Source organism: Mastomys coucha, unplaced genomic scaffold (genome assembly GCF_008632895.1).
Source record: "Mastomys coucha isolate ucsf_1 unplaced genomic scaffold, UCSF_Mcou_1 pScaffold8, whole genome shotgun sequence".
Classification (NCBI taxonomy): Eukaryota; Metazoa; Chordata; class Mammalia; order Rodentia; family Muridae; genus Mastomys; species Mastomys coucha.
Window position 1 is genome coordinate 25524503 of NW_022196914.1, and position 10989 is coordinate 25535491.

At 38.6% G+C, this 10989-nt stretch overlaps 1 non-coding gene across 1 annotated transcript; it reads right to left on the reverse strand.

The window, feature by feature from the left end:
- Positions 1 to 9524: 9524 nt before the first annotated feature.
- On the reverse strand, positions 9525 to 9656 carry LOC116084005. The gene has a single exon (XR_004115984.1). It is a non-coding gene; the product is annotated as a small nucleolar RNA SNORA17 (small nucleolar RNA).
- Positions 9657 to 10989: the final 1333 nt, after the last annotated feature.

A 10989-nucleotide genomic window follows, 5' to 3' on the forward strand; every position in this document is an offset into this window, starting at 1 on the left:
GAGATGGCAAGCCAACATAGAGAAGAGTCCCAAGAGGAGACACAAGAGTCAAAGGCTCACTCATTCACACAACTATGAATCCCATAAGCTAAGCTAACAGTTCTAATGGATACACAAAGGATGTGGTGTAGGCCCATGTAGACCCTTTGCCTGCTGCATCAGTCTCAGAGTTCACAAGAACCTTACTTAGTTGATACAGAGGACCTTTGGTGTTCTCCTGGTGTCCTCCATCATCTCTGGCTCTTAGACTTTTTCTTCTTCCTCTACCATAGTATTCTCTGAGCACTGAAGATAGGGATTTGATGGAGACCTTCAATTTAGACACTCTCAATATGTCTAGCTGTGGGTCTCTACATCTATTCCCATCTACTGATGGAGAAAGCCTCTTTGATTTTGACTGGATAAGTCACTCATCTATGAGTGGAGCAGACTATCATTAGTAATCATTTCATTGATTTCTTTAGATCTATTGTTTTTGGGTTTACCCTAGGTCTCTGGGTTGCATAGCCTGTTCTTGGTTACCCAAGCGGTGTTTGGTGTGGGTTCCCTCTCATGGAGCAGGCCTTAAGTCAAATCAGACATTGGTTGGTTACTCCCACAAGTTTTGTGCCACCGTTGCCTTAGCATATATTTGCAGGCAGAGTAAATTGTAAGTCAAAAGTTTTGTGGCTGGGTTGGTGTCTACATTTCTCTTTCTGTCACCTGAAGAGTACCTTCCTGCACCAAGGAGACTAGAACATGAAAGTGAAGGCTCCATGCAGGCACCAACTCAAATTTTCCATGTTCAATGAGTTGTATGGGTATTGTCCTTGGCAGCAAAGCCCCACTGTCAGTTTGTGGAGAGCAACCTTTTATCCTGGCAATAGCCTGGATTGTTTGGGGATTTCAATATGGAAACAACCTAGATGTCCCTCAACAGAAGATTGTAAAAGAAAATGTAGTACAGTTACACAATGGTGTGTTACTTAGCTGTTAAAATAATAACATCATAAGTGAGCAGGCAAATGAATGGAAAGGCTGGAATTGGAGGGGTATTCGGAGAGTGACATGGAAATCTAATGCAGTGGAAAGTTCCTGGACTGTATGAAGGTGATCTTAATGAGGGCTCTTAGTAAAGGGGATACAGGGTATCAAATAGCCGTTTCTTGTCACCAAATGAGGCTTCCAGTGTCAGAACTTGGTTGCAGTTAGTCATTGGTTTTTTGTTTGTTTACTTTTGTTTTTGTTTTTTAATGGGCATGAAAAAGATAATCTGTATTTTAGACCGTGGTACTAATTTTTTTTTGTTATAAAGATTTTTCTTTTTGTTACTTATTACTTACCCCACCCCATCTCCAAGAGGAAGCCCCACCTCCCCATCCCCACCTGGGATCCCCACTCCCTGAGGCCACAAATCTATGTCATGCTAATATTGATGTGACAAGTTGAGACCAATTAAGAAATAAAAGGTTATGGTTTAATAGTGATGTATTATACGTCAAGTTGACAAAGAGTCAATTGTTCTTATTAATTTTTTGTCAGTCACAAGGTGGGGCTATTGGAGAAAAGGTAAAAACAATATAGAAAATGCAAGCATCACATTGGCCTTCTGGCAAATCTGTGGACATTTTCTTGATTAGTCACTGATATTGGAGAGCCTATCACTCTGAATCATGCTATCTCTGGTTAAACGGTCCTGGGATGTATAAAATAGCTTAGTATGAGCCTGGAGAATAAATAATCATGCGATATTCCTACACGGTCTTTCCTTAAGTTCTTACCTCTGTGTTCCTTTATTGAGTTCCTTTAATGGGTTACTTCAGCGATGGAGTATGTATGATCTTACTGTTGTAAAGTGAAATAAACTCTTTTGTTTCCAGTTACTTTTGACCATGGTGCTTTATTACAGCAATACAAATCTAAAATAGTCTGATGATTTTTTTCAGCTGAAAAAAAAAAAAGGGCCATTTTATGAATGAGAAGTACAACTATTGTGTTTTAGCTATGATTATATTTGGTTTTATTTTCTTCAAAAACATGTTTTATGATGTTAATAATCCAAATGCTATGTTTATATTATAAACATGCAAAAACTACATTCTTCATAGACATATATAAGAGATCAATGTATTTGTAATAAATATCTAAGCAGAGATGAGTTTTGACTAACAAAGTTCAGAATGTTTAGGCTATTATATACCTCTTGATAATGAATATATAAGTTGCTTTATGTGTGGGTTAAGTTTTTTAAATACACTTCATAAAATAGATAAAATTTGTACTTCACAATGAGGCTTTGGTAAACAATAAATATATAAATGAGAACCACAGCCTCATTGTCTCATTTAATTTTTTTTAACATGGAATAATTGAAAAGGCCTTTTCCAGGGCCAACCAGTCTGAAGAGTTTTCCCTGACTGCCAAAGAGGTGAAGGTAATAGCTCATGATGCAATGACTCAATTTCCTTTAAAGCCCTGGCTCTCCAGCTTTGGAATGAACATGATTCATAGCTGAGAAATCAGGATAATGCAATCATGAGTCCCTGCAGTGCCATTCCTGACCTTTAAAGCCAAAGCACATTTGCAGAATGGAAACCTGAGCAGGCTGTCTGTTTGCAAACACTGGCCTAGAAATGATCATTGTTCACTGAGACAGTGCCCCTTATCAATATTTCAGAGTCTAATGGAACAGGTGCCCTTTGTAATCAAAGGTCAGGTTAGAATCTGGGAAAGATAACACTGGAAGAGGGTCACCTTCAGAGTACTAATCCTAACCACTAAAGAGCACAAAGGATTTTCACAATAATTTAGAAAGGATTTTCTAGTATCAGATCTAACTCAGAAGCTTAAGAAAGGTATAATGTCTTACGTTTCAATCATAAGGGAAGAATGGCATCTACGTGTTCATGAATTTGCTATTGTTCGGGTATATAGGTGATCTTATGAATATTTGTCAAACTGAGGCACAACATTTCCAAAGCACATGGATACAGAATTGAAAAGTTAGAAACTGAGGTCATCTCTCCATGTCATTCCTTCCTCTCTCTTCATATCTCAAAATATTCTCCTCTTTTTCTCCTCATCACTCTTGCTGATTAGCATGTCACAATGTACATTGTAGAGTTATAGCCAAATGTTCACTCAAGTTATTTACCTACCAGAATCTAACCTAGACTTTAAGGTTTATAGTTGAAATTTCTATATTATGAGAGACTATTTGTATCAAAATTTTAATCTTTTCTGTTTTGGTGTTTCAAAACAACAGGTGTAGAAGTAGAAAATATATGATTCTACCTTAAGTTGGCTGTAATCTGCTAGAATTAGTCAAGTAGATGTAGGGTCAAAATAAATTGCTTGTCTGTCACTTGCAACTAACTGTATTTGTTGCACTGTTCAATATGGGATTGATATTGATCTGAAATTTGGACAAGGTAATTGTGAAACCATTCATGAATAGCTATGCTATATACTTTTGGTGTAAATAAAAAACCCTAAAGCTTTGGGGGAAGTGACATATAAATGACATAAATAAAATTAGCACATCAGAAGCTTTGTGGGTTGATTTTTTTTCTTTTCTTTTTTGTACATTTTTAATTGCAGTTTTAAAGTGAATCGTAAAGAGAACCTCAGCATTGTGCACGATAAGAGAATGTGTCAGTATTTCAGGGTTTTACATTTTATCTGTAAAATGTGACTTTTTTTTATCACAACAAAAGTAAAATGATGCTTTGTAAAAAAAAAATTAGCACATCAAATTATTAATGGTAGTTAATTAAAGATGTTTAGCCTTAGAAAAATTAAGAAGAAATGTTCAGGAAAAGATTATTTCAACCATAAACCAACAAATGACATCTCATGGTAATATTTTAACCTTGTTATGATATTTTTTCTCTTTTTCAAAGATATGATATTGCAACATAGTTCAGATTTACTTGAAACTAGACTGTGTAGCCCAGGCTGCTAGACGTCTTGCCTCATAATCACAAGTGCTTGTGCCATAAGTGTGTGACATTGTGCTTAGGTTTTTCTATCTGATACAAAGATGAAACTAAACTCATGTAATAGAAAATTATTGAGCAGTTTACTAAATATAAGTTGGGTAAGAGGTCTAGGAATATCATAATGATGTAGATAATGGTGATGATGACAATGATGATGATGACTGTAGCAGCAATAATTGTAAAAAGGGAAGACATTATATGTAGCATCATAATCTAGTGATAAGGTATAATCTACCTCTGGACTGAGAGCATAGACTGAGAGCAGTGACAGTATCAAAGAACAGATCAACTTTCAACTCATGGTGCACTCAAATCTGCTGCCTACAGTCTTCCATTATTCAATTCTGAGTGCTACTTATGAATACATTTAAAATTGGGAACAATTTGTCACTTCCATTCATGTGACATCACATCTTTTCTCAAAACCATGACTTTTCTTCAGAACATTTCAAATTTCCAATTCTTAGCATAAGGTATTCAACTTGTATTATTGTTTTTTCAAAAGAAAAAGCAGTAAAAAGAAACTTCATGTTCTGGGGGAGCTCCATGTGATAATAGAAAAGACTCATGGTAGAGACCACCAGGTCATGTTAGAAAATATTTTCTTGCCGGGAGGTGGTGGCGCACACCTTTAATCCCAGCACTTGGGAGGCAGAGGCAAGCAGATTTCTGAGTTCGAGGCCAGCTGGTCTACAGAGTGAGTTCCAGGACAGCCAGGGCTACACAGAGAAACCCTGTCTCGAAAAACCAAAAAAAAAAAAAAAAAAAAAAAAAAAAAAAAAAAGAAGAAAAGAAAAAGAAAATATTTTCTTGTTGATGCTTCTAGGAATCTGTTGACTCACAAAATATTCTGACTTCAGACATGTTTTTCCTAGAATTTGTCAATTCTAATCAGTCCAAATTATAGGTTAAAAAGGATCTTTACATGTAATCTTCATTGGCTTTCTCTCTTCTTCTCAGTCTCTTGACACTGGTTAAACTGACTTCTTGCTCACCAACATAGATCTAACATGCTCCCTATGCTCTGCATTATAGAACCTACCCTTCCCCCTTTACATGGATAGAAACCTACTCATCTCCCCAAGATTAAATCTCCAACCCACAGGAGGGTCTTGGTGTTCCCTCATCCATGATTTCCATAGTGAATCTTTAGACAGATTCTAATGTAACTTCCTGATAACTGACCTTATCCAGAAGTAGAAGTTACTTCACCTTTATTTCTATAAAGTCCATCATTTTACATTTTCTCAAGTTAAACATAACAATATATGAAAGACAGCTATATAAATACTTAATGCATTTTCTAATGTTCAACTGCCAATGAGAACAAATCATAAAATAATAAAGTAGCAAGCATGGGACCTAGATGAGTCTCCAGTAAGTCTTTTGTCTATATATAACTATTAGCTTAGTGTTTTATGGGGCTTCTCATCATGAGAACAAGTGGGTCTGCATATGGGACTCTTTCACTCCTGTTGAGTTGCCATATCCAACTTGATATGATAGATTTTACTTCATCTTATGTTTTATCTTTTTCTGTTTGTTCTCTCTTTCTTTTCTAATGAGAGACAGAAAGGGAATGGGTCTGGATGGGAGGGGAGGTGGAGAGGACTTTGGAGAAGAGAAAAAGCAACTACAACCATAATATATTGTATGAGAAGAGTCTATTTTCAATAAAATAGGGAAAGTAGAAAAAACAGAATATAAACAATGTTGTCTTCTGCAACATCAATGTCTATTGTCTTTCAAATAATGCCATCTCTGTCTATGAAATATTTATAATTGATTTTTAAAAAAAAATCACATAATATTAGATTGATCAAAGAAAAGAAGCATTGATCTCCTACAACTAGCTCCATGTCATCATAGGTTTTACTATAGCCTTGGATATGTTCCCTTTGATTGTTGGACTCTGGTTGTCTCTGACCCTTAGCTTGCTAGCTTCTCCTTCTTCCTGGATCCTTAGTGATAATAATCAGTAACCCCAGGCCATCTTCTGGTTCAGGTGGGACCATGTGAAGCTGAGCTAAATTGAATCACTTCAACCAATCTTCTCATTTTAGTAGAATCAGTAAAACAACTAAATTAACATAAACATGATAAAACAACAAGATTTTACTATCTGATTTTTCTAAATTGGAGTAAGTTATCATTCTAATGAAGCTAATGGACATAAACATATGCAGACATTTTAAAATAAGTGTGAAACATTCCCTTGCCTCATAGACTAGAAAAGTGGCTGTTACCTTAAAGTTATAAACAGTAGACAGAAGAATAAGTACAAAAATCAATAAAAATAAGGTTAAAATCAATACAAAATAAGTTAAAGGCAAAGGTAAAATAACTGTATACTATATTAAAGAGAGTGCTTTTGTTAATTTTTTTGGTTAAAATGGCTAGCATTATCCAACTCATAATTTTTATATTGCTGTCTTGTATTTGCATGAAATATTAACTACATTAATACAAATTTGAGTAAGAACATAAACCTTTGTTGTACATATTTTACGTTTATAATGACATCATCTAAATCAGTGGTTCACAAACTTCCTAGTGAGACAACTCTTTATATAACTTTATCCCTATGTTATGGTGACCCCAACCATAAAATTATTCTAAGCTACTTCGTAGCTGTAATTTTACTATAGTTATGAATTGTAATGTAAATTCTGTTGTGCAGGATATCTGATAAGTGACCTCTGTAAAAAGGGTCATTTCACCCTCTCAAAGAGTCAGTTTAAACTAACAAGTTTAAGACCATTAGTCAAAAAATATTTTTTTTAACTTTCTATCCAATCCCACTCATCTCTCCTTCCACTTGTACCTCCCTTGCACCTTTACCCCTCAACAGTTAAAAAAAAAATCTTGTGGAAGCTGTAGGGTACCTCACAGTATATCCTTTTGTCAACACAACTTTGCTTCCAAATGTTTATTCCAATGACTCATTGGTCTGATACAAGGCTACTCTATCAATACTGGAACCTCACTAGGACTCCTCAGATATGCTCTTTGACCCTGTGTCATGGCGATCCTGTAGTATTGGTTCTGTAGGACTGGCCTCTTCATTCACTCTAGCATGAAGTTAATCAATGGAATAGATGTTGGAGAATGTCAATTCAAAGTGCGGGATCTTATGAGAAGAATCTGAGCAAGCCAACCCTCCAGCTCTCTCATTCTCATGGCCATGGTATTAGCTCACCTAATCACTACAACCAGAGACACTTATACCCTGATGCTGAAGCAGGGTGTGGAATCTTCTCTCCTGAGTGTCCCACCCAGTAAGAGACAGAGCCAGTTCTCCCATTCTCAGGACCATGGTGCTATTTCTCCCACCTGCCATATAGGTTGAGAGGTTGAGAAAGTGGTGGGGGATACCATCTTTCTTCATCTGTGTCAAAGCACAGCAGACAATGGGCAAGACCTGCTCTCCCATGTGAATGCCTTTGGGGCTAGCTCAACCACAACCCCCACATTCAGGGCCAGCTCTCTTATGCTGTCCAGGGGAAGTGCAGATCCCATTCAACTGAGTCCTGCATTAGGCAAAGGGCAGATCCAGCTCTCTTGCTCCAATGACCTTGGGGCCAGGTTATCTGCCTGCTGTAGGTGGCAAGGGGCAGGGGAAACATATGTCTACTGCTTATATTCATCTCTCTCTCTCTCTCTCTCTCTCTCTCTCTCTCTCTCTCTCTCTCTCTCTCTCTCTCTCTCTCTCTTTCCCTCTCCCTCCCCTTCCTGCCTAGGGAAGGGGTGAGGCCAATTTTTCACAGCCCTCAGGCATCAACATGTCCCTGAATAGCAAGCCAGAACAGGGACATCTGCCTGGCCTTTGGAGGTAATAGATCCCTCCTACTGTAAGGCCACAGCCTCAGAAGAGGTCCCTGATGGCAGCTCAGGCCATGACCCCGCCATGGTCTCAGGTGTCATTGATGATTCACATCAGGCTGTCCCTCACTACCTTCAAGTCTTTATTTCTGCCTGTCTTCACTGTGCCCACATCCTTCCGTTTCTCTTTCTCTTCCATTTCTCCAACACTTACTTCTCTTTTTAGTGGTGCCCAGGGTCTCTGGTTATCTTGGGTTCTCTCAGGAATGCTATGCCACACCTGTGTGCTATGTCATCTCAGATGTCACCTCAGGCATTGCCTGCCTTCCCCTACCCAGGGCCTTTGTGGCATGGGACTGGTTTTCATTTCAGGCTAGCTTCCTGTCTGGTGGTCACATTGGGCTTGCTCCTTGCCTATGCAACCCAAGTGGCCACATAAAATGGTCCTCCATCTTAGGCTCACTCCTATCTAGGGCTTACAGTCCCAGATGGGGTTCTTCTAGTATCCAGCTTGCTCACCACCCTGGCAGCCCATCTGGTCTTTTGTGGCACCAGACTGGTGGTTGTCTCAGGCCAGCTCCCTGTCCAGCCCCTCTGTTGCTCATAGACATAAATATTTTGCAACCTACTTTCAACAAGGGTTCGACCTTTCCTCTAGCCCACCACCCAGCAGAGGTAGTGGATAAGAAAAGTTTTTAGGATATGAGGGAAGTGGACCTGTTCAGCTGTGGGGAGCCGTGAATCTTGAGAGGCATTCGCCATGGCGGGATGGCACCTACTTCTGCTGTTAACTCCTAGTGGACAACTGTTTGCGCATGTGCATGGAGTGAAAAGGACGCCACATCACGGCCCATCCCGGGGCATTACGTAGGGTAATGAGCGAACAGCCAATCATGAGCAGGCACGCCACGCTGTGGGCAGATACGCTGCACTGTGGTGTATATAAGCAGTGCGGATTTTGGGCTCGACCCCCTTTTTCCTATGGATGGAGACAAATAAACAGTTGCTGCAGAAGGAACCTAGTGTCCGCGTGTCTTCTTCCCGGCGAGAAGACTGCGCGGGCTACATTCAGCAATAGTACTTTGGGGGCGAGCTTGATCTTCTTGGATAGCAGTTCAGTCCTATAGCAAAAACCAAATACAATTCAGCAGCTGCAGATCAATCCTCTAGGCAGGAAGACCCTGGTGCAAACCAGCAGCTACAGTCCAGATCTTTCAGCAAGCAGACACCAGGCAGCTGTAATTCGATCCTGAAGGAGCTGCCAGGCTCACCAACAGGCCTGAGGCGAGGCTCAGGATGCAACAACTGCCACAGGAACATCAGGAATGGTTCTTGGGTGAGTTTCTCTCAATGTCAGAGTTATCTCATGTTGAGCTCAACAACACTGTTTACATAAGGTTGAACCAGAGCAGTGCATGTCTTTAAGGAAGAATAGAGAGGCAGAGCAAACCAAATCACGCTCAGTGCTTGTCTCCCACTGTCTGTGGGGTCAACTTATATTCCTTCATCACAGATCCTTTTACATGTTTGCTCTATGCAAACATCTTTTCACCTGTGTCTGCTTCAGAAAAACAGCCTTTCACGTGTTTGCTTTAGCAAGACATCCTTTCACCTGTGTACCCCATCAAAACATCATTTGGCATAACTAAGGTTCTAAAGAACTAGATGTTTCCACTTCAGGTGCCAGACTGGTGGTCATCTCAGGTTTGCTTTTTTTCAGAGATTGTTAGGCTACTAACTATTCAGATGTTCACAAGTCAGAACACTGAGCATAGACATAGACTTTCTCCCATCTGTCACCTATGAACATGCGTGTGACACAGCAGACATACCTGCAACACCTCTAGAGTCAAGGCAAATGTCCTTTAAAAGTCTATGTAGAATGTGTACTCATCAATTTACTGGAATTTTAATCTAGTGAGATGGCTGCTCTGTGAAGGAATCACAATCAAAGACATCCTAGGTCTGGGATCCTTCTGGAATGCAGACATACCTCTAGTATACACTTTTAAGCCCTAACACTGAAGGAGCAAAAAATACACACACACACACACACACACACTCAACACAATCCAACATATTTCCACCCTGGCTAGACTTCTCAGCCTGCAGAGTAAAGAAATCACACTTACCTTGAACCGTATGCTATTTTCAATATTAATCTCTCACGTTCCCAGCATGAGACATTTACTTTTTAAAATGAATCATGGTGTATAATTAATTATTCTCCCTATAGATGCAAGATAAATGTTCAGGGACTTTACAAATATTTTCTTCATGCATCATAAATTTTGTTTCATATGAGGATGTTCTGTGATAATATGAATACATCTGGCCAATGAGGTCTTGAAATGAAAAAAAACAATAAACTTATTTTTCGTTTATAGAACATACTATTGTTTCTTTCTTACTTTTTGGTTAAATACTAAGAATTGAAGATGAAAGCAACAACTAGAAAAGGTAATGGGTATCTAACCACACAGTAAGTCTTTACAATTTCTATATCAAAAATAACTATATTTCAAATTGTTTATCTTGTTTGGTTTGTAATGTGTTTATTCTGTTCAGTATAAGAAGGTTATATATATTATATTTGCATGATCCTTGAAAGACAATAAAGCATTTTTAATTTTTCATTCAGAGTCTATAAAACTCTGAAAGGATGTTTATTTGAAGTACTTTTTTCTGTATTATTCAGACTAACAATGATTTGATATCTTTAAAAAAGCAAACAATAGCAGACACGAATAATGCTATCATAGCTATTATGCTCACAGGGAGTAATTTTGTGAACTGAATGTGTTTAAAGCTCCATTATAGAGATGAGTGGGAGGAAGAACTGATAAGACCAGGAGAGGACAATGGCTTCCTTCCCATCTCTTCATCTCCTTATCTTTAGCTTGTCATTTGTCATGTTGACTTTCTTTGTCTCCTGCCCCTCTTTCAACACCCCAAATAAGATGCTGAGATTGAGTCTGTACACAATTTAGGAAGCATATATAACCTAGTATGATAGATCACTCCAGAGGGCACCCTCTCCTTAATTTATGCCATCTCCTTAATTGGTAGAAAAGTCACACTGTGAGAAAGGGTATTTTCCCCATGTAGATCCACAGATACTTTCCAACATATAGTTTATTTGTAGTTTTAAATTATCTTACAAAATCAGCTTCCCATAATGGTGTGT